The following is a 24899-nucleotide window of genomic DNA, read 5'->3' as shown; positions in this document are numbered from 1 at the left end:
TAAGCGACAGTTGTCATTGTCCTTGACGGTCTTATTGCTTTAAAAAAAAAAGTTAAAATACATTTTCCATCCCACTCGATACTGAGTCATTTATCCATTGAAGCCTTTAGTTACAACATCGCACGCTCACTCGCACCGGGCGGCGATAAGCCAATCCAGTTTGACAATTCGCTAGCCTCGGATCAGCCGCCGGCTCAGTTGGCCGATGCACGGCGTCGCGGTAACGTGTCCGCCATTTTCCCGCGCTACCCATCCCGACGGTATCAAACACCGGGCTGTTTATTAAATCAAAAATTAATGTGTACGTGCCATTTTGTGATAGTGTTTTACGCGTTCTTTTTTACGATATTCAAATTGTGGAACGGGTTTTTGGTATATTGGAGGTTGTTGTATTCTTTTTTTTTTTTTTTAAACGCCAGTGTTTGCCATCTAGGTAGCCGGCTCCGGAGGTGATGTAAATTGCAAAATAATTATCGGATATTTGCATTTATCGTGATAATGCGTCCTCGAGGCTGCACGTTCGTTTGTCTATGCTGTTTTAATCTTAAACTGGGTTATGGTTAAGAATTGGGATGGCCTAAAACTCGAAAGCGTGTCCTTGTTATTGACCGTTAAAAATTACTACTGTGACATTTGAAAAGTCCGTGTTACTCAGAGTGATTTCTTCTTCCATATTATGTCAGGTTATAAACGTTATGGATATTTTTAAATGGCTACCTAAAATGACAATATTTTAATCGTTACAAGGAAAAATTACTGCCAATGTTAGGTCAAGTTCAGGCTTATCTACAGCCAACTAAGTAATAATAACATTATTATAATATAAATTTGCTCACTGCTATTTCAGGGCATGCGAAAATCTTACCTACATTTCAGAAAAAAAAACAAAATAAAAGAAAACTAAAATTAAAATTTAGATCGATCGCATACCTACATAGCCTAAACAAAATTAAAATTCGAACAAACTTTCATACTTACCCATCTCCGTTAATTAACGTTATTGTCTATTTAAATTATTCATCTACTTTATTGTTTTAGCCGATTTGAAAACGGAGAAGGTTCTCAATTCGGGCTTATATTTAATACGAATCGTGTTAAAATGGGCAGTAAAGACAACTGTCCAAACGTTATTGAGCGATTTCCGGATTCCATTGGACCACAAAAATATATTTATGTAAATATACATGAAGACGTGTTTACCTTAATATATGGAATGCTAAAACTTTGCCTACACATGATGGTTATATCATTAAAATTTTATGTCTGACATCATTCATTGAACAAAATAAAATCCGTATAATTTCAATTAAGATAAATGATATGTCATTTGGCGTGAAGCACTAATTTATTTGGGAACAATACCAATAGTAGGTTAGTTTTAATTTAGTTTTAGTTGTAGTTAAATTTTTTGTCAAATAAAGTGTTTTTAGTCATTCACAATTATTATTCATCTAATTAACCACGATGAGCACAGAGTAAGTTTGACAACATTAGGAACACGTAAGCGTCGTTTGGAACAAGCTACATTCGGAAAAAACAGTATCTCTAAAACACTCCGTATCACTGAATCTTATGTGGCTCTCAAAGTTAATGTTGGAATTGCTTAAATGTTAAAAACCACTACTAACCTTGAGACGTGAATGTCGCATTCTTCAAACTGGAACATATGATATCGCGGCAGCAATAGGCTTGGTAAGAACATGCATAAATCGCCACCCCTAAATGTCTATTCGCTATCGTTTTTTTTTTAAATAATCTATCAAAAACAAGTTCACAGTTTCCAACATCAAAAGCCATAAAATCATTTAAGGTCTTATACCAGACACACATCTTATGAATTCGCCTATAGGTCTTATACAATTCAAAGTTACAATGTTAGTTTTGTTTCAATTAGTGTTTGTGTTAGTAACTATTTATTATTTATACGCTTGTGTACACAGAGAAGGCTGCTGTCCATTCTCTGGTTTCTAGAGTCGTATATACAAAACCCGCGGAAAGAGGTGGGATGGTTTTAGAGAAACAGCGAACTAATGTCCACTTTCCATGAACTATCTATGGATAAGTTGAACTAATTTCGTTCATAATTTACAGTTCATTAGAACCCACGCGTCTCACATATCATTCACAATATTATACGTGTATCTAGAACCTGTTACGAAACCCATAAGTTTTCCAAATCGAATTTTAATTAATAGTCTCATTTTTTATTGCATCGGTCAATCAGCTCTCGACTCACTTGGTGTTAGTTATTGGAGCCCATGGACAGCACCACGTGATTACCACCACTTGCCCAGACTTCTAAACAGTCCCTATTGTCCTTAAGCATAAAACCAGTAATTCGAAAATCAACAGTCCTTATTAATAAGGTAAATGTGAAAGCGACTTTGTTCTGTTCTCTCGTTACGACCTTAGTTATTGGAGCCCATGGACAGCACCACGTGATTACCACCGCTCGCCCAGACTTCTAAACAGTCCCTATTGTCCTTAAGCATAAACATTCCCGATCCTGGGGAAAGAATGGAAAGCAGTCGACGTCGCCCCAAACACGTCATTTCGGATCCTCCCGATCCAATAACGGTGCTTTTAGGTACTTCAAGCACCGGTCATCGTTCTCGTCGAACCCGTCGCTTGCGAAGAAGGGCTCGACGTGTAAATTAACCCTCAGACACAGCCCACTGAGTTTCACGCCGGATCTTCTCAGTGAGTCGCGTTTCCGATCCAGTGGTAGATTCTGCGAAGCACGGCTCTTGCTAGGGTTCGTGTTAGCAACGTCGTCAGGCTTGAGCCCCGTGAGCTCACCTACTAGTTAAGGTTCGGCTGAAATAGCCTGTCAAGGCTATCAGCTTAGGTAGGAAAAAAAATAAAAAAGCATAAAACGTGAAAGCGACTTTGTTCTTTTCTCTCGTGACAGCCTTAGTTATTGGAGCCCATGGACAGCACCACGTGAAAACCACCACTCGCCCAGACTTCTAAGCAGTCCCTATTGTCCTTAAGCATAAAACCCGTAATTCGAAAATCAACAGTCCTTATTAATAAGGTAAATGTGGAAGCGACTTTGTTTATTCAGGTTCTCTCGTTACGGCCGTTTGATTGAACACAATGAAGTTTTATATTCAACGTGCTGGAAGACGAATGTTTATCGATAGCATAACCATTGCTTGTTAACGAGAGTACATCCTCGCTTCGTACTGACCCTTAACATGAATAGCAGTTATCTAAAGCCTCACTAACGCGACTTCAATGAATGTGATTTACTGGTGGTAGGACCTCTTGTGAGTCCGCGCGGGTAGGTACCACCACCCCGGCTATTTCTGCCGTGAAGTAGTAATAATGCGTTTCGGTTTGAAGAGTGGGACAGCCGTTGTAACTATACTGAGATCTCAGAACTTATATCTCAAGGTGGGTGGCGCATTTACGTTGTAGATGTCTATGGGCTCCAGTAACCACTTAACACCAGGTTGGCTATGAACTCGCCCACCCATCCAAGCAATAAAAAATAAAAATAAAACCTGATTTCCTATCCGCCTTTGGGGACTAGTCATAGATCTTGCCAATCCACTCGGGTCAGTAATAGTCTTGCTTATTCCTTGACCCGTTCTTGTCTAAATGTCATTGACGTAGGTCAATAACAACCTAGATGGCGGTCAAGGTTGGCGGCATTATTGATGCTTCTATGTCCATAAGCTCTGAATCATCTGGTCCTCTGCAAAAAATCATTTTCTAATAATTTTCGTGAAGCAGTCAAAATAACGCCCCCATACAACCAACAGTTGCGGTATCAAAATATCCAATTTCGTGTTTAATCGCAACCGCAGGCGGAATAGATATAAAAATATTTCCTGTTGTAAACCAATGTATCCGCACGTCCTTACAGATCCATCAGACCCAATAATTTAATAACCTTTGCATTAGACGCCTTCAGCTCTAACAATAGGAGTAGGTTTAGAGAGCTCGGTAACCGTACCGTGCAACCTCATCCATGCATCAGCCCGCTGAGTTTCACGCCGGATCTTCTCAGCGGGTTGCGATTCCGATCCAGTAGTAGATGTATTTGCCAAGCAGCTGCTCTTGAGTTGTTAGGTCTCCTTCGGAGGCGCTCGGGCAGCTGTTAGCAAATCCTACCCCTCCCGGCTGAGCCTTTGCTCGCCCACCTGTCATAGTGAAACTGGAAAAGCCTCCGGGCCACTAGTAAACCTTCAATCATAAAAAAAACGATATATCCGCCACGTCTAAGTACAGTTTACAACAAAACGTTAACGAAACCGTGTGATTAGATTGTATAGTTCGTTTATTGGATTTACTAGCGGACCCGGCGAACTTTGTTCCGCCACGCAGTTTGTTTTAAACACGTCAACTTCAAAAAAAAATTTTTTTTTTTAAGAGATTTTATGTCCTGGTATCTGAGGCCTTTAAGTCATGTCTTATTTTAATGTATATTCTTAATTTTATGAAAAATGATATTATGGAGTGAAATGAAATGAAAATGATTAATTTGAGACATTAATCAACTGGGATGAAATTAAATGAGATGATATGAGATGAAATTTAATCTCAGTAAAATGGTGGTCATTTACTAAGATTTTTTCAGTGGACTTTTTGGAGGATCCCGAGAAATTACGTCCATCGGCTTTGTTTCATTTTCCCACATTTGTGCACTTTCACAGATATTAAACGGTTAATAAACCACCATTATTACACATTTAAACCCGAAGAAACACTAAATAGACAAAATAAAACAAATCACACAACTTCACTCATCGCGTTCCCGCCAAAAAGTCACTTCAAAATTCTACTTTATTTAACCATAGAATATATTACGTTTAGCTGTCAGTTGCGTTTTGTTATTCCATATCAGTTGCGTTTTGTTATACCACGTTTTATGTCACGTCCCACGGGAATGTGATAAAAAGTATCCTATGTCCTGGTTCTAAGCTACCTCCTCCCCAATTTTCAACCAAATCAGTTCAGCCATTCTTGAGTTATAAATAGTGTAACTAACACGACTTTCTTTTATATATATAGGTATAGATTATCAAAAGGACATTCGGTTTGGTGGATTCTACGTTCACTAGCACGTTATCGCTTATCGACAACTGTCATCGGCCGTCTGATAAGCTCGTATTGCTTCGGTACGTTTGACGTAACAGAATGATGCTATGCGTTATTTATAATCGTCATGTTTGAGTAAATGATGTCAGATTATGCTTATTATAAAATTTATGTGATTTTTGACGATTTGTGCCGGTTACGTTTATTCAATGGCAGTTTTTTTTTATTGCCCTTGTAGCCCGACGAGCATACGGCCCACCTGATGGTGAGTGGTTACCGTCGCCCATAGACTTCAGCAATGCCAGGGGCAGAACCAAGCCGCTGCCTACGTAATGTGATTGTGGCGAGATGTAAACTCCTCGTGTGTATCATAAGAATTCGATAAGAACTCTTAATAAAGTCTTCAAGGACGAATTTTTTTAATTACAAATTAAGAAATAGGTGTTTATTTATTTATTTTATTTATTACCCTTCATGTAAAATTTACATTAACGGACTTAATCCCTAAGCCATTCTACCAGTCAACCAAACGTAGCGCAGAGTAAATAGTGGTAGGTTCAATGAAATTTATATTACCTTACAAATACATAGAAAAAATATATGTATATTTATTTAGTTTATTCTTTATTGCGATTTGTTCATTTTATAACGGAAATAATTGAATAAATAAAAAAAAAAACAAACATAGGTAGAGAAATTTTTATTTAACAAAAAACATGTCAACATCTACTTTAGCCATTTAGCGTATAGTTACTTAATATATACTTCTCTCTTCGATCGGTTCCTCACTGCTGAGGATCGTGACTCCGTCCGATTTCGTCAACCAACTGTCTCCATCGATCCCGCCCTGTATATATACTTAAATAATAATAATATACTAAAGGTATAATATATGTCAATGTCTCTGAAGAGGTTAAACTGATTTAAAAAAAAACCAAAAGGTTGGTTCTCAATTCGCTTGTTTTTGTTTATGCGAGGTACCAGTGCTTCGCAGAGTCTACCACCGGATATCGGTATAGTTGATAGGCTAAAAGGAGTTTTTGCTTACGTATGTGGACGAGCTCACAGCTACACATCTACAACGTAAATGCGCCACACACCTTGAGATATAAGTTCTAAGGTCTCACTCGGAATAGTCACAACGGCTGCCTCACCCTTCAAACCGAAACGCATTACTGCTTCACGGCAGAAATAGGCAGGGTGGTGGTACCTACCCGTGCAGCCTCACAAGAGGTCCTACCTACAAGTAATTACGTAAATTATAATTTTGCGGGTTTGATTTTTATTACACGATGTTATTCCTTCACCGTGGAAATCATCAATCAATCGTGAACATTTATTAAGTACGTATTTCATTAGAAAAATTGGTACCCGCCTGCGGGATTCGAACACCGGTGCATCGCTACATACGAATGCACCGACGTCTTATCCTTTAGGCCACGACGACTTTCAAGAGTTTTGTTAAAGTGTCTCAGTTAATTTCTCATAATAATTTTATTTAATGATATCTCGTTGTTTTCATTAACTTCTGTTACCTGCTAAAAAGAGATCGATCATTTTTCGCAAATTTCGTCCGGGCCATTTTTAATCGGCTTAATTAACCCTCAGCCCACTGCGATTGTAGCCCGATCGTCTCAGTGGGTTGCGAATCCAGTGGTAGATTCTACGAAGTACTATTGCTAGGGCTAATGTTAGCGAATTCTCAAGTTGAACCCGTGAACTTACCTACCCGTCCGCTAAAAGAGGAAAAACGACCTTAGTTGGTACCTGTATTTCTTAGCTAGTGAAGTATTGATGATGAGTCATTTCTAGTGAGAAATTTTCTCTTCGCTGCTAACCCTATATTCGGAACACAGACTCCTGTGACTCCGATCATACTAGATCCGCAATAATGTTAGGAATGCTCCAAATTGGAAAAACCTCTAATTGAATCAGCCATGTCGACTTCCACGTTCGAATACTGTTCATATTTCGTATAATAATAACAACAAAAAAACAAAAAAAATAAAACAGTAACCCGATTCGTTTCGCGTCGTGTTTTATATGACAGTTGAGATTCACAATGGAGGTTTTGTTCCGTTCTCAAGGTCTTTACGACACCGCGGGTTTTGAAGCGAAAATAATTGGAAAACGTTGGATTACACGTTGACGGTGCGGCGGCTTTGTGATTGATCCGTTTGCCCGTCCTGGCAAATAAAAAATGCAATTGAGCAATGCTGAATTCTGATGAAGCATTTACTGTTGTTACAAGTACTCGATCCACGTAATGTCAAACATCATGAATTCTGTCTTAAGTTATTGTCTTGATGACAATGCTGGAGACACGGCCAGGCTCTATACCAAATGGATCCCTTTTCGAGCATCGTTTAAAAAAAGAATCGTATTTTTATTTAAAAAAAACCTCGGATACTATATTTCATTGTAATTATGAAAAAAAATACAGATAACTGCATATAACCGAAATTAATTAATGATTAACGGAAGTCATTATTGTTTGATCGATCTGTATGTTATCTATTAGAGATAAAGTAAATAATTTCTACCTTGGCAACATTCGTTTTCTAACGATCTTCTCACCAAATTTTTTTTTTTCGAAAACAAAATAATCTCACAGTACTTTTACAAATATTATTTTCGCTACGCTACCCACCGCTATCAGGCTTTCGAATCTAACATATCTAATTACTACATGTTCTTCGTTAAACGAGGTTTGAAAGAGTCGATGCGATAGTGATAAAAAGGCGTTAATTAATTAAATGTCAAATTCAATATTCCATTGGATACAGTACAACAACTTTGAGAACTACTCGAGTACTGAAATGTCTTTTTTTTTAGCATATTTTACGGCCCTGGATGAGAGTCCTTATGAGCCCGTACTGAAATGTCATTCATGTAGTGTTTCCATTTCAAAGAAAGTTCGAGAACTATCCAAACATTTTCACAACATTCACTTGTGTGTTATAATGTTGAGAAAATGATTCGTCAATAGTAGCGGTTTCGAGTGGAAATATGATTGCGCGATTTAGATTTTCGATCAAAGGTCATTTGCTCCACATTAGGACAAGGGTTACATCAATACTTTTTCCCCCAACCTATTTGCTGGTAGCCTTGGGGGCTATTCCAGCTAAACGCGAACGAGTAAGGAGCTCACGAGCTCAACCTGAGAGAATTTGCTAACACTAGCCCTAGTAAGAGCAGTGCTTCTTTGAATCTATCACTGCATCGGAATCGCGACCCACTGAGTAGACAACACCAATACGTCGTTTTCTAGCCGTCAACAATTGTATTCGCTCAAAAAATAAAAATAAAAATTCAATTGAGTCGTCTATTATCAAAGGTGGCAATCTGTGCATTTGGACAAATTTTTTTTATTGATATGTCAATTCAGATTGATTTGAATATAATCGTCTCCTCCAAAGAATACGGTTCAAAACCTGCCTTAAATAAAGGTTAATAGTTAACCTGTTATTTATCTAAGATGTCGTTCCGAAGAGTTTTGTGACTGCCAATGGAATACAAAGTCAATAATTCGTTTTTCTGATTTACCAATCATTGTCCAAAAGTCAGATTGCCGGCTTTGATAATAGTCGACTCAATTATAAGGCAAAAATCAGAGTAGATTCAACAGAAAAATGACTAGACTGAACTCGGATTCGTTCTCTTTATACATAACTAGCGGCCCGCTCCCGCTCCGCTCGGGTCTTTAACAAAAATTTCAACGATATTTGACGTTGTTTTATTTTTCTAAATAAAAGAACACTTATTGTGGCTTAACTATAATAGTCAGACAATATGCTGTCCTGTCATTTTTTGTAAATAATAATGTGTTCTACAAAGTCATAGTACATTATTTTATTCTATCATCAATAGTTTTCGCAGGGCGCGCGATTTAAAGAATATTTTAGGTAATATTTTTACACCTTGGGTTACATTATTGGAGTTTTAGTAAAGATCCCAAATTTTTTTCAAAGTAGATTATAGCCTATGTTATTCGGGAATAGTGTAGCTTCCAAACAGTGAAAGAATTTTTCAAATCGGTGCAGTAGTTTCGGAGCCTATTCAATACAAACAAACAAACAAATTTTTCCTCTTTATAATATTATATAGTATAGAAGTATAGATACATTATTTTATTCTATCATCAATAGTTTTCGCAGGGCACGCGATGTAAAGAATATTTTAGGTAATATTTTTACACCTTGGGTTACATTATTGGAGTTTTAGTAAAGATCCCTAATTTTTTTCAAAGTAGATTATAGCCTATGTTACTCGGGAATAGTGTAGCTTCCAAACAGTGAAAGAATTTTTCAAATCGGTGCAGTAGTTTCAGAGCCTATTCAATATAAACAAACAAACAAATTTTTCCTCTTTATAATATTAGTATAGACTAGCTGTACCCGTCCGCTTCGCTGGGCATTTAAAATTAACATTATTATTTCTCACCCCCACAAAGATTCTCATCATTAACGCCCCCGCAACTGGTGTAGGGAGTCCAACACTCATATAAATATTAGCCTATCCATTAACTACATGTATTTTCTACATGGATACCAAGTTTCAAGTCAATCGGACACATGGTTCAGTAGTTATAACGGAACATCCGTAAAAACCACTGTAGGTTTATATATTAAGTATAGATGTATAGTCATCGCTTCAACAAGTCACCGAAGTAATACAAATAGTCAAAACGTTTTCCTAAATTAAATTCACTTAGGAAATACCACATCGGTAATGATCATTTTAACGTACGATATGGATTTGAACGCCTTCGATTACTGGTTTAGTGGGAATACTTTCATCGCCGCCAGCTGTAGAACGAGCAATGCACAACGGGACGGTTCGGTGAAAGGTGTATTGGACAATGATTTTCAAAGTTTCAAATGTTCCGCTATGAATTGCTCGTAATCAATTTTTTATATTGAAATTTCGATTTCGACCAACTTGAAAAGCGTTTTTGAAATGAAAATAAATGTTTTTTGTTAATAAATGTGTTATATACGTCACTAGTGACCCGCCCTCGCTTCGCTTCGGAAACTGTAATTTATTATTGATTTCTCCACTTTTTACGGATGTTATTATACATATAAACCTTCCTCTTCAATCACTCTATCTATTAAAAAAAAACGCATCAAAATCCGTTGCGTAGTTTTAAAGATTTAAGCGTACATAGGTACAGACAGATATAGGGACAGAGAAAGTGACTTTGTTTTATACTATGTAGTGATTAAGAAGACGTTATTTTGTATCCAAAAAGAAATTGCTTACTTGATAATAATTCGTTACTTTTACAATAAGTATCGACATAAACAAAAAACAAAATAAACTATATTGTAATAAATAAAAAAATCTACATTTTTAAGATGAAATAGCGCAATACTTTTTAGCTTTGTACGTTATTGAACAGTCATTTTAAATTATTGAAATGTGTATGTACATATCTAACACACCTTCAAATCCATTAGAATTATGTCATTGCTCAATTCACTGGGTTTTCTGACGCCAACACGACTTTTGAACACATTATTTTTCTAATGTCAAATTCATAGGATAGTCTGTGGGTATTTCTTTTTGTTTTGACACCTTTGCGACACTTTTGATTATGTAAACGCAGCGCTATGTAGTTATATTCCTACTTTATTTTTATTACTAAGATGGGTGGACGAGCTCACGGCCCACCTGGTGTGAAGTGGTTACTGGAGCCATAGACATCTACGACTTAAATGCGCCACCCACCTTGAGATATAAGTTCTAAGGTCTCAACTATAGTTAATTATAGTCAATTAAGTTTAGTTAGTCAGTTAAGTTTAGTCGATTAAATTTAGATCATTTGTAGCATGCGTGATCCGAAACAATCGAATCTTCGTTCTTGTTCGTTCGAATGAATTCATATCGATTATTTATTTCGGCGTTTGATTTGCCGCATCCAATCACTAAGTGACTAAAGAGAGTTAGTACATCTTTAGATGATGTAGTTCGCGGTGTACCGTTAACGCGGAACCGGTACCGGTCGGAATGCGCGTTCCACGAATGTCTTCGGCTGCTGATTTGTGTTAATATTCGATCTCTTCGATCGTTGTTTGTTTAGTTATTAAACGACTAATTCGAAAAATCGATTTTATTCGAACCTTCACAAGTGAAACCCTTTGCGTTTGTTAATGTTGATAACTATAAATATAAAAATGAATTGCTGTTAGTCGTTAGTCTCGCTAAAACTCGATAACGGCTGGACCGATTTGGCTAATTTTGGTCTTGAATTTTTTGTGGAAGTTTATAAGGTAGATAAATATGAAAATGCTCGGAATTAAATAAAAATACAAATTTTGTTTTTCCTTTGATGTGTCCCCCGTCGGACGGATTCCTTTTGTTTGATTTAAGTTTATTTTATACAAAAGTTTAGGTCTTTTATTTATTGATCGAGGCACTACGAAGTCTGCCGAGTCAGCTAGTTTATTATAATAGTATGTTTCCCGCCGAATTCAAATTTATATTCCATTTTGGAATCTTGCCACATCAATAACGATTAGTTTTTGTTTCGCGCGTAATAGTGTCACTCAAATCGGATTCTTTACTATTATTCGATTGCTATTTTGTCTTTTATATTGTTGTTTAATTGAATACGCATTCCGAGCTAGCTTTTGCTGTCGCCACCCACGTTAAGACATGAAGTTGATTATAGTATATCGCGGTGCTAACCATTACAACAGGCACGCGTGATTGCTTTGAAAAACAAATAGGGGGAAGGTGCTATGTGAATCGGATGATACACGGAAACGCCGCCATCTTTGAATCTGTCTATCATTAAATTTCAATTGTATCTTTGCTCTCATCCTACACTTTAAATCGGATCACATAATTGCTAAGTTGAGATATGTGCTACCTTTTTTTTTTATCTGGCTCCTAATTAAACAAATGAATGAAATTTGTGAGCTCGACTTTGACAGCCATTTTATTTAGAAACACTGGAAACTGATATTGTCTAAGTCTAGTAGTATCATGAGTACATCCAACATAATTTTTTACTGGTGGTAGGATCTCTTGTGAGTCCACACGGGTAGGTACCACCCTTCTGCCTATTTCTGCCGTGAAGCAGTAATGCGTGTCGGATCGAAGGGTGGGGCAGCCGTTGTAACTATACTTGAGACCTTAGAACTTATATCTCAAGGTGGGTGGCGCATTTACGTTGTAGATGTCTATGGGTTCCAATAATCACTTAAGACCAGGTGGGCTGTGAGCTCGTCCACCCAACTAAGCAATAAAAAAAATATCATACCGAATAAACCATGCTTGCTTAGCATAATTTGTGTTAAGTTATCAATAACGACTTACAATAATTAATCACGTTACAATTTGCACTGTAAGCGACGGTCACCATCTGAATATCAAGGGACAGTGACCACCAGTCTACAGACAGCGACCAGAAGTATACATGAGTAATGTCAGTTAACGGTTAACGCGGTCACTGGTCACGGAGACCGTAGACTCGAAACTTGGTTTTATCACGCACAATGGGTCATTCGTCTTGGGAAATTTAATTTATTTCGCACGAGTCTCATGGATTGTTTTTTGGGGTTCCGCGCGATCATGAATGGGGAACGAAAAACCGTTTATACTCCTCAACCGTGGGTAAAAATATTTAGGTACCTGCAACTGGTGGTAGGACCTCTTGTGAGTCCGTACGGGTAGGTACCACCACCCCGCCTATTTTTGCCGTGAAGTAGTAATGCGTTTCGGTTTGGGCAGCCGTTGTAACTATACTGAGACCTCAGAACTTATATCTCAAGGTGGGTGGCGCATTTACGTTAGATGTCTTTGAGCTTAACACCAGGTGGGCTGTGAGCTAGTCCACCCATCTAAGCAATAAAAAAACCCTTAAAATCTCGTGATATTCAGTTTGAAGGATGGGGTAGCAGTTATTTTTGCATAAAAGCGCTCTTCGCAGAAAGCCGACCTACTTATGTGAAAAACTTACATGTGAAAAAAAATTAACCTAGGTACAAACCGTTATAATCTTAATGTGAAGTAAATTGATAATTCAAATCGATTTACCACTTTCAATTAAACACATGAATGTTTATACGGAAACAAATATAATAATGATTTATCGGTGGAATGCGTCATTAATATGTCGTTGGTTAATATAATAATAGAACGATAATGGCGGTAATTGAGGACCTAATGTTGTGTATCTAGTAGTAACATAAATAGACAAAGACATAACTAGTGGTAGGACCTCTTGTGAGTCCGCGCGGGTAGATACCACCACCCTGCCTATTTCTGCCGTGAAGCAGTAATGCGTTTCGGTTTGAAGGACGGGGCATCCGATGTAACCATACTTGAGACCTTAGAACTTATATGTCAAGGTGGGTGGCGCATTTACATTGTAGATGTCTATGGGCTCCAGTAACCACTTAAAACCAGGTGGACTGTGAGCTCGTGCACCCATCTATGCAATAAAAAAAAACTACCTACCATTTTGGCTTCTGTTTTTGAAGAGTTTTTTAAATTTTTTATTTTGTATTAGGTCTGACAAAAATCAGTTTCCGATATAATATTGATAAAAACAGAGTGTTACAAATAATACGTAAAATGCATCTAAATTGCAATTTCTCAGTCGTTATGGTGGAACTTCGATCATTGGGTGAATACTAGAATAATAGAACTAAAATTGTTTTCTATGTTTGTCTAAATCGTTAAAGAAAGTGAATTGGTTTTTTTACTGCGGTAAATATGTGGATCTTAATTGTCTCGACCTTTTGTTGTTGGAAATAGGCAGAATGGATTCAGAAGTTCAGGCTCAGAATGTACCCTAGCATTAGTAATTTCACAAATTATTAATAAATTGGTTTTAAATTTTGTTTACACGGCAGTTTTTTTTTCCATTCTAATCAGGAAGATAATGTAAATATTTTCAGATATAAAACGTCTGCCATCAAAGTTGATGGAACATAATAATTCTTCATTCTGAGATTTTATGCTGGCTTCTATCTAGTTATGACGTTCCAACCAATTTTAAACTGATCATTGCCATTAGGTTCTTAAATAACATTGTAAGTTAAGTATCCTGAATAAAGTTTTGCGTATTTTTGTGAGTAGCCGTAAAAAATAAAATTGACGTCAAAAAAACGCAATAAATAACAATTAAAAGGAAATAATAAAATTGTACTGAACCTTTATTCTCACACCACTCACATCTTCGTTCATACTTTGTTCGAATTAATGAACGACGTAGCTCTTATTTTATTTCGCAATAAAGATGATAATCGATTGAACATTTAATTAATATGTTACTTGATATCGTTCGCGGATTAATATTTTGAGGTTTTTGAACTTAGACGTCGGACGCTTTCGACGAGATCTGATGGCGATCATATTTCTCAAACAAAAACAAATACCCTGTTTTTAAATACTCTTAGTCTCTGTGTATCATAGACTAGCGATCCGCCCTCGCTTCGCTTCGGAACATTAAATTTTATTATTCATAGCTGAGTCCCGCGATGTTACCTACGGTTATTGTCGTACCGCGGGAAAAGCCGCAGGGCGAAGCTAATTTAAAAAAGTAGCCTAAGTTACTCCTTATATTATCAGCTACCTATCAGTGAAAGTCCCGTCAAAATCGGTCCAACCGTTCCAGAGATTAGCCGGAACAAACAGACAGACAAAAATTGTAAAAAATGTTATTTTGGTGTATATACCTTATATATATTCATATGTATGTAGTAAAACGAGGCTATTTCAATATTACAAACAGACACTCCAATTTTATTTATATGTATAGATTAGCCAGTTACGTAAATAGGTATAAGTATATACTTACAGTCCCGATAAATGACATAATTGTAATGGGATCATAGAATATATGTACATACTCGTCGAACTCGACAAAGAGGTCGCCGTGCAACCTAACCCATGTATCAGCCCGCTGAGTTTCTCGCCGGCTTTTCTCGCCGGGTCGCGATTCCGATCCGGTAGTAGATTCATTCGCGAAGCAGCTTCTCTTGAGTTGTTAGGTCTCCTTCGAAGGCGCTCGGGCATCTGTTACCAAATTCCACCCCTCCTGAGCGTTTGCTCGCCCACCTGTCCTGGTCAAACTGGAAAGGCCTCCGGGCCACTAGTAAGCCTTCAAACATAAAAAAAGAATATACAATAACTAATTAGGGAATATGTTTTATTTGTTGCACGACATTGTGTGTCCGTAGCTTTGATATCAGCTTTCATTATTAGTATCATTTATATTAGCTGTGTTGAGTTATCGAAATGAAGCACGTAGTATTATAGTTTCTTTATTTCCACAAGAAACCTATTGATTACATGTAAACATTAAAATCAAACATGGCTTCTTCTTAACTCGAGTTCAATTAAGACACGATTCAATATTAGTATATTGTTTTAAACAAGTGTATTTGCTCCTAGGAGTACATGTCAGCCGGTGCCTATACTGACAGAAGACTACACTGTAATTAGATAGGTAGGGTAGGTAACCACCACCCTTTACTGCTTTACCGAAACGGTTTACTGCTTCACGGCAGAAATAGCTGCCGTTGGAAGGGCGGGGTAGCCGTTGTAATATTAAAAGTGAGACCTTACAACTCATATCTGGGTGGCAGTTGATTGACGTTGTAGATGTCTATGGGTTCTGATAACCACTTAACACCAGGTGGGCCGTGAGCTTGTCCATCCAGATAAGTATTTGGGAAGTTTATATACGACAAAGGGAAGATCTTCCACCGAGCGGATGATATTGCTCGGTAGACCGACGGTCCAAATGTTGTTGTTCGGAACTTGTATATATGCGCTTTATCTTGAAAATGTCGTAAGCGAGATTCAGGCATCTGTCAATTATCTTGCGTTGTATGATGGCTACCCGCCACATCACTCCCCTCCGAGACCGGAGGTCGTGTCATTTTAGTTATCATTGTCCGTGCTCAGATTAGCTTGCAAGTGCCAGTGCTGCTCGAAGTTTGCGGTGAGTCGAAACTGAGCTTGAATGCTGCGTGATTGTCGCCAGTGCTGCTCGAAGTCTGCGGTGAGTCGAGACTGAGCTTGAATGCTGCGCGATGAGGCAGTGTAGGTGCGTGCCGTAGGGCCAGGAAGCGCGGTGAGTCGGCTGCGATGGTCCTGTTGAGGCTGCGATGCTGGCTTGCTGTGGGACGACTGTCGATGACTTGCTTTTATCTGCGAGAATGCGGGGATTGTGGTAGCCGAAGTTTTTGATGCGCTGATGATGAATCAGAAGGTTGCGTGTTCACATCACGTCGGAGGTCACCAGTTTGGGGAGATATATAACACAAAGGGAAGATCTTCCACCGAGCGGATGATATTGCTCGGTAGACCGACGGTCCAAATGTTGTTGTTCGGAACTTGTATATATGCGCTTTATCTTGAAAATGTCGTAAGCGAGATTCAGGCATCTGTCAATTATCTTGCGTTGTATGATGGCTACCCGCCACAAGTATAAACAATAAAAAATAAAAACATTCTATACGGCGGCTCGTGAATCCGCAGGGGTATCTCCGATCTCCCGGTCGCAGACGGGACCCACAGCACCCAATCTGCGTGCTGTGGGTCTCGTCTGCGGAGGAGATGCTGGACTCCTACCGGGCGCGTCCGTAGGTGGCGGATAACGGGATCCTCTGGGCGACATTCCCAGAGGTATCGTCCGATCTTTTTCGTTGCAAGGATTCTTAGGTTTTAGGTCCTAGGTATAGGGTTAGGTTTAGATATAGGTTAAGGTCCTAGGTTTAGGATTAGGTTAAGGCTTAAGTTAGGATAGTTTAGTTAGGCTTTGCAACGAAAGAGATCGGATGACGTGGACCAAACCAGCACTAGGAGGAGCGGAAGGACTGCACCCTCCACACTCTTCATTAAGTGAAGAGTGCTCCTTCTGGAGGGCGCAGCTTTCGAAGGCACCGGTTCGCCGGCCTGCCGTGAGCGGTGGCACTCTGTGCCCGTTGTCGTGGAAGTGAGCCAGCATTGCATCTTCTGCTGGCCGCTGGTTGCCATGTCCCCGGCTTCGGCTACAGGGGAACGCCCCCCAGATATGGGGGGTACCGGTTCGCCGGCGTGGCTTCGTGGTGCTCGCGATGTGTCGCTTCGTCGAGCGCTGGGCGGTGGCCTGTCGTGTTGCTTTGTGCACTCGGTGGACCACCGGCCAAACCCGTAATCCTTTCAGTCATGTTTTGGGGACCGGGGGTCCTTGCCTTAATTGGCCGGGACCACGAGGAGACCACCTCTATAATAAATCTCTAATCCCAAGCGGCAGCGCACCGCGAGGGGATGAGTGGCTGCAGGAAGTGCAGTCGATAGTGCGACTTCCGTCGGAGTACCGGTCGACCCTCCGACGGGTTATGCTAGACTTACCCGTGTACAGGGGTCTCTGCGCGGGTGGACTCTATATTTCCCCCATACTCGTGGGATAAGTTATGTATTGTTCTCCTAACCCAAAAAAAACTGATGAAAGTGTGGGCGGCAACACGGGCCGCGAAATATCTACGGCACCGTTTAAGGTGCCAACCGTAGCAGCAAAAGCTGTAAGATGCGAGAGCGCACTCTCGATGCGGTCGGGAAGTGCTGCTTCCGTGAGGAGTAGCGCCTCGAGTGACCGAGGGTCGCTCTCGGTAGATGAAATGAATAGTACGATTGTAGGAGGAAGAGCACTCCGCAAACGTAAAACGGCTCCGCGAGCGGCGGCTTCCCGCCCTTCTGACTCCTCGGAGGGGGAGCCCGCACCGCCCGCGAAATTCCTCGCCTTAGAGGAAACCACGGCACCAGTCGGTGGTCGCCAGGTGGCAACGGACTCTGCCAGTGCAGAGGTCGAGCGACTCGTCCGCTCCCTCACCGAGGTGGGGTTCGAAGACTCCACAAAACTATTTAGGGTCGCCTCGGATATTGTATCCAGTGTGGCAGCCAAATCGGGCAGGGGTTTTAAGGGCATATACCTGCATGCTCTTAAGTGCTTGGCTGCCACAATTGAAGACTACCTTAACATAGTTACTCACAAGACGAGCGGCGAGAACGAGGAATGCGTGCGACTGCAGAGAGACCAGCTCAAGGCACAAAACGCCGAGCTGCAAAATAATAATCTTGAGCTACGGGCGGAGATCGCGACCCTACACATGCGGGTGGACGAACTCATGGCGGAGATACGTAGCCCGGCTCCACCCGATGTCGAGGAGGTAGCTGAGCTAAAGCAGCGGATCGCCATTTTAGAGGCGCGCAGTTCGCCAGTGGAGCGTGCAAGACCACTGCTCGCACACGAGCGGAGAGCTGGCACCCAGGTCAAGCCCCAGTCTGCCAAACAGAATAAGCAGCCTGCCAAGCACGATCAAACCCAGCCGATCACCCTGGCCAAGCTTCATGTAGCTAAGCAAGCCAAGGCCCAGCAGCCGGTCCCTACCAAGCCACAGCCTGCCGTAGCGCGTACTGGAAGGGACCGAACGAAGAAGAAAGGCGTGAATGCTGCCAAAGTGATGCAGTACCCTCAGCCCTGCCCGCTGCCTCCGGTCCCATCCAGCATGGACGTAGCGTGGACGACAGTGGTAAAGCGGGGACAAAGAAAGACGAAGGAAGGACAAAGAAGCCCTCGGTCTGTCCAGGCAGTTGGCGCTCCCCGCGTAGAGGGTCCAGCGGTGAAGATACGGAAGAACCGTCGAGGAGGAAGATCCGGCAAGACACGCGCTCCGCGGTCGGCTGCAGTTGTTTTAGAATTGCTGCCGGCCGCTAAAGACAAGGGCTATCACTTACGAAGAAGTGATGGCCCGGGCGCGTGGTGGCGTGGATATTGACGCCATCGGAGTGGAAGGCGGACTGAAGGTTCGACACACGGCTAACGGCGCTCGTTTGCTCGAATGTCCCGGTGCTGACTCAGGAGCGGTTGCGGACCGACTTATGGCCCGGCTCCGCGAGATCTTGCCTGATCCGGAGGTGGTGAGGATCGACAGGCCTGTCAGAATGGCGGAGATCAAGGTGACGGGCCTGGACGAGTGCGCCACGAAAGAGGAGGTGGCTGCCGCTATCGCATTGCAGGGGAACTGTGCTCTTGCAAACGTCAAGGTGGGGGAGCTTCGGAGTACATATTCCGGAACTCGCTCTGTATGGGCGCGGTGCCCCGTACAGACAGCCACCCTACTGGCTACGCCTGCACAGGGAAAGCCCGCTGACACGCCCGGTAGGCTACGCGTGGGGTGGGTCATTGCCCACGTGCAGTTGCAGGAAGCTCGACCATGGCGATGCCTTCGATGTTTCGGCACCGGGCACGGCCTCGCCAAGTGCTCGTCAGCTGTTGACCGCAGCGGACTATGTTTCCGGTGCGGCCAATCTGGGCACAAGGCCGCTTCCTGCACTGCCGCCATGCCACACTGTGTATTGTGCGACGCGGAGAAGCGGCGGGCCAACCACCGGGTTGGTGGCCCAGCATGTCATTTTACCTCTTTCTCATCCAAGAGGAGGAAGGGTAAAATAAATAAAAAGAAACCGGTTGCAAATAAAGCAGCTGGCGAGTCAGTTCCCGCCGCGGTCCTAGAGCCGGAGGGCGGGACGGACGAAGGAGCAATGGACGTGGCCCCTTAATAATGGGTCACGTTCATCGCTTCCTCCAGGCGAATTTGAACCACTCCGCCAGGGCGCAGGATCTCCTCGTCCACACCATGGTGGAGTGGTCAATCGATGTTGCCATAGCCGCGGAGCCGTACTTCGTCCCTGCGGACCAGGATGCCTGGATCGGGGACGTCGACGGCTCCGTGGCTATTACTATCAGGCAGGCCGCGGCGTTACCCCCCCTGGTGATGGTGGCCAGGGGATCCGGTTATGTCGCGGCCAGGGTCGACGAAACCGTCGTGATCGGGGTATACTTCTCTGAATAGACATCTCGCCGAGTTCGAGCAGTTCCTGGGCGGGCTTGAGGTGTTGGTTCACCGCCTCGGGTCCCGCCCGGTTATCTTAGCGGGAGACCTCAACGCAAAATGGGTGACTTGGGGTTCCCCCCGCTCGGACTCACGCGGCAGGATGCTCTCGGAGTGGGCGATCGCGGCTGGTCTCTGTCTTTTGAACAGAGGTTCGGTCGCGACTTGCGTGCGATGGAACGGCGAATCTCACGTGGACGTGACATTCGCATCTCCGTCCATCGCACGCCGCACACGTGGCTGGCGCGTTCTTGAGGGGGCGGAGACGCTCTCGGACCATCGATACGTCCGATTTGAGCTCTCAGCCTCCTCTCGATCCGCGTCGGCTATGAACGCCCGCGGTGAGGAGGAGCTCCCGCGAAGTGCTCCTCGGTCATTCCCCAGGTGGGCACTGAAGCGCCTGAATAAGGAGCTCCTGGTGGAGGCAGCCACGGTGGCTGCGTGGGCACCCGTGCCTACTAGCCCCGTGGACGTGGAGTCAGAGGCTGACTGGTTTCGGGGAACGATGGGTCGTATTTGTGACTCAGCGATGCCCCGGGTAGGCAGCAGTGCTCCGCGTGGCGGTGCGTACTGGTGGTCGCCCGAAATCGCGCAACTCCGCGAGGAGTGCGTGCGGGCGCGCCGCCGGAGCGCTCGCCATCGCCGCCGCCGCCTTCGCGATGAGGACTTCGCGGAGGTAGCGGACCGGTTGCGCGCCGACTGCCGCCAAAAGCAGGAAGCGTTGCGACTGGCCATCGGTGAGGCCAAATCTCAGGGCATGCAGACTCTCCTGGAGATACTCGATCAGGATCCCTGGGGGCGCCCGTACCAAACGGTCCGCAAGAAATTGCGGCCGTGGGCGCTCCCAGTGACGGAGCGTCTCCAGCCTCAGCAGCTGCGGGAGATTGTCTCCGGGCTGTTCCCGCAGATGGAGAGGGACTTTGAGCCTCCCTCCATGGGCGCGCCGCCTCGCAGTGACGTGAGCGGTGTTGCTGAGGTGGTCCCTCCGAGCATTTTGGAGGAAGAGATTCATGCGGCCGTGTTGAGGATGCGGAGAAAAGACGCGGCCCCCGGCCCTGACGGTGTTCACGGCCGGGTCTGGGATTTGGCCTTCGGTGCCCTTGGGGACCGGCTCGTGCGGCTCTTTGAAGCCTGCTTCGAGTCGGGACGGTTTCCTAAGCAGTGGAAGACGGGCAGACTCGTCCTTCTGAGGAAGGAGGGGCGCCCCGCAGACTCACCTGCGGGGTACCGCCCCATCGTGTTGCTGGACGAGGCGGGAAAATTGTTGGAGCGAGTTATCGCCGCCCGCATCGTCCGGCACCTGACCGGGACGGGTCCCGATCTGTCGGAGGAACAGTATGGCTTCAGAGAGGGCCGCTCTACTATCGACGCGATTATGCGCGTGCGTGCCCTCTCTGACGAAGCTGTCGCCCGGGGTGGGGTGGCCTTGGCGGTGTCCCTGGATATCGCCAACGCTTTTAACACCTTGCCCTGGTCAGTGATCGCGGGGGCGCTCGAATATCATGGCGTCCCCGCGTACCTCCGCCGACTGATCGGGTCCTATCTCGAGGACAGATCGGTCGTGTGCACCGGACACGGTGGTGCGGTGCTCCGCTTTCCGGTCGAGCGCGGTGTTCCACAGGGGTCGGTCCTTGGCCCTCTCCTGTGGAATATCGGTTACGACTGGGCTCTGAGGAGCGCCCTGCACGGCCCTCTCCCGGGCCTAAGCGTTGTGTGTTACGCGGATGACACGTTGGTCGTGGCCCGGGGGAGGAACTACCAAGAGTCTGCTCGTCTTGCCTGCGCAGGGGTGGCATTCGTCGTCGGTAAGATCCGAAGGCTGGGCCTCGACGTGGCCCTCGAGAAATCCCAGGCCCTGCTGTTTCACAGGGCTGGGAGAGAGCCGCCACCCGGGGCCCACCTGGTGATTGGAGGCGTCCGCGTCGAGGTCGGGGTGACTGGATTACGGTACCTCGGTCTCGAATTGGACGGTCGTTGGAACTTCCGCGCTCATTTCGAGAAGTTGGCCCCCCGACTGATGGCGACGGCTGGATCGCTGAGTCGGCTCTTGCCAAACGTCGGAGGGCCTGACACGGTGGTGCGCCGCCTCTACGTGGGGGTGGTGCGGTCTATTGCATTATACGGAGCCCCCGTGTGGTGCCGCGCCTTGACTCGCAGAAACGTCGTGGCGCTGCGACGCCCGCAGCGTGCAATCGCAGTCAGGGCGATTCGTGGATACCGCACCGTCTCCTTCGAGGCGGCGTGCGTTCTCGCCGGGACGCCTCCCTGGGACCTGGAGGCGGAGGCGCTCGCTGCCGATTATGCGTGGCGTCGTGACCTTCGCGACAGGGGGGAACCACGTCCCGGAGAAGGAGCAATTAGAGCGCGGAGGCTCCAATCTCGGCGGTCTGTGTTGGAGGCGTGGTCTCGCCGCTTGGCGGACCCGTCGGCCGGTCTCCGGACCGTCGAGGCGGTGCGCCCGGTCCTCGCGAAATGGGCGAACCGTGACCAAGGGCGTCTCACCTTCCGGTTGACGCAAATGCTTACCGGCCATGGGTGTTTCGGCCGGTACCTGCATCGCGTTGCCCGGAGGGAACCGACGATGGAGTGTCACCACTGTGACTGCGACGAGGACACGGTCGAGCATACGCTCGCATATTGCCCCGCATGGGTGGAGCAACGCCGTGTCCTTGTCTCGCAAATAGGACCGGACTTGTCGCTGCCGACTGTCGTGGCTACGATGCTCGGCAGCGATGAGTCCTGGAAGGCGATGCTCGACTTCTGCGAGTGCACCATCTCGCAGAAGGAGGCGGCGGAACGAGAGAGGGAGAGCTCATCCCTCTCCGCACCTATCCGTCGCCGCCGAGCCGGGGGCCGCAGAAGGGCTTTTGTCCGACTTCGGCCCCTGTAAGAGGCGAACTCCCCCCGGTGAAGGTCAAGGGGCGACCTGAGGGGGTGAGGCCGCGCGGCGCGCTACCAGCACTCTAGCGCGCTGCCATGGAGTAAATAGAGCGACCGGTCGACGGTGTATCGCGTCCCGACCCGGCAGGCTGGTTCTGGTCCAGCGGGGTATTCCGGGACACCAGCGGCACCGTCTGGGCGGCCCGACGGGCTGCCGTACCGAGACGGCCGACGTTTCAGAGCCTTCGATTCGCCTCGAAGGCTCCGTCGGCTGGGCGTCCTTGGGGTGAGCCGCGCCGTCTGGTTGTAGTGTTGACCGCGGTAACCCCCCTACCTCATCCGGGTTCTGACCTCGGAGGGGATCGGACGTCGGGTGTAAGAGTGCAGGGGAGTCGTTTAGTGGGTGGGCCCTAAAATCCTTGGTCCCGCGGTCTGCTCATAACACCATGCAGATCGTAGAGTCTCACATACCCCGCGCGCCCCTTTTGCGCGGGGACCTCGTAGGAGGTTCGGCCCTCTACCCGAAAAAAAAAAAAAAAAAAAAAAAGGGGTATCTCCGATCTACCTACTCTTATAGCGAAGCATACGTTCCGATTTGAATATTTAATTTAAAATCCGAGAAATTTCGGGGGACGACGACGACACACGTTCACGTTGTGATGTCCAAGGACTCCAGTCACAGCTCAGCATCTAGCTCAATTTAAAATATATAAAATATTCCATTTAAAAACGTCAATCGTCGCGACGAAACGTAATTAGTGGTTAAGCAATCTTTCAATTAACAAACCACTCTGCAAAACTGTACTGCCCAATTGCCCTGTTAATTCGTCAAAAACAATATCTCATGTATTCAATATTGGTTCAAAAGAAACCGCACCTTTCGATTGGAGAACTTAAAGCTTATTTCTGTAGGGAGACAGTTGAACATCAGACGTTTCGGTTTTGAGTACCCCAATCGAGATACGCTCTGTACAATTGATTGGTAAATGCTCTCGTTTTTTTTTCTGTAATTGGTTTGAACGCTGCTCCATGGGTCGCGCGTACAAACATCACGCGCGACTTTTAATTCTCGTGCGCGCGTAGCTGTAAGAGACCTTAGGATACCAGCGAATAGGTCCCTACCTATTCGCTGGTTTTTTTAAAAACCTTTTTTAATAAAAACATCGTTTTAGGGTGGGTACACACCGCATTATAACCACCCCGAGTTTGACACCTGCCCATTACCGCTATGAAGCATGAGTCCCGACTCGAAGAGGGTGATTAGTGGCTGTTAAGTAAAATTGAAGCTTATTATTATCTCGCTGTGGCTGCCTTTGCATTTTGTTCGTAGCGTCTTTTAACTACCATTCCTACTTAACACTAGTTTGGCTATGATCGATTTTGTTACTGAAGTAACAAAATAAAACAAACGCTGGTTTTAGCGCGTGAGGTTTCATCCGGAAATGCAAGTTTAGATGCTATAGCTAGTGAAACAGAGATATAATCGGATATGCATTGCGACGGTCAAAAGACCTAGCTCGAACCTAGCTGAAATATAAAAATGCAAGTTTTTGCTATAGCTAGTGAAACAGAGATATAATCGGATATGCATTGCAACGGTCAAAAGACCTAGGTCGGACCTAGCTGAAATATAAAAATGCAAGGTTTTGCTATAGCTAGTGAAAGAGAGATATAATCGGATATGCATTGCAACGGTCAAAAGACCTAGGTCGGACCTAGCTGAAATATATATTGTGTTATGTGAAAAATTATACGAAGTGAAATGACAAGAAAGTGATTAATTTTAGTCGTAAAACAATTGGTATACGATTAAATAAAATTAGATCCGATGCGATGAAATAAATTCATAGTAAATTGTGGTGGTTATTTACTGAGATTTTAGTGAACTTTTTGGAACAACCCAAGAAGCGGCTTTGTTTCATTATCCCACATTTGTGCACTTTCACAAATGCCAAACACTTAATAGACCAGAATTATTACATGTTTAATATACCAAGAATATATATGTATTTAATGAATGAAGATTTTTATAAACTCGAAACTGGCAACAATAACGAAAGTCTATTGCCATAC

General features: G+C 44.4%; 1 protein-coding gene across 7 annotated transcripts in view; it reads left to right on the top strand.

Annotated features, from left to right (window-relative positions):
- Positions 1–24899, top strand: part of LOC101742624 (dystonin) — a 357476-nt gene that overhangs the window by 88186 nt on the left and 244391 nt on the right. For 3 of the 7 annotated variants that reach the window (XM_062674292.1, XM_062674291.1, XM_062674289.1), the window contains exon 1: positions 147–301. The exons of 2 other annotated variants lie outside the window; for them this stretch is intronic. The gene's annotated coding sequence lies outside the window, so the exon portion shown is untranslated. Of the gene's footprint in view, positions 1–144; positions 302–24899 lie in introns of those variants that run through there. 2 more of the 7 variants (XM_038017952.2, XM_038017948.2) reach the window with 1 other exon arrangement.

This window comes from Bombyx mori, chromosome 20, assembly GCF_030269925.1.
Source record: "Bombyx mori chromosome 20, ASM3026992v2".
NCBI classification, from domain to species: Eukaryota; Metazoa; Arthropoda; class Insecta; order Lepidoptera; family Bombycidae; genus Bombyx; species Bombyx mori.
This window is presented reverse-complemented; position numbering and strand designations above follow the sequence as displayed.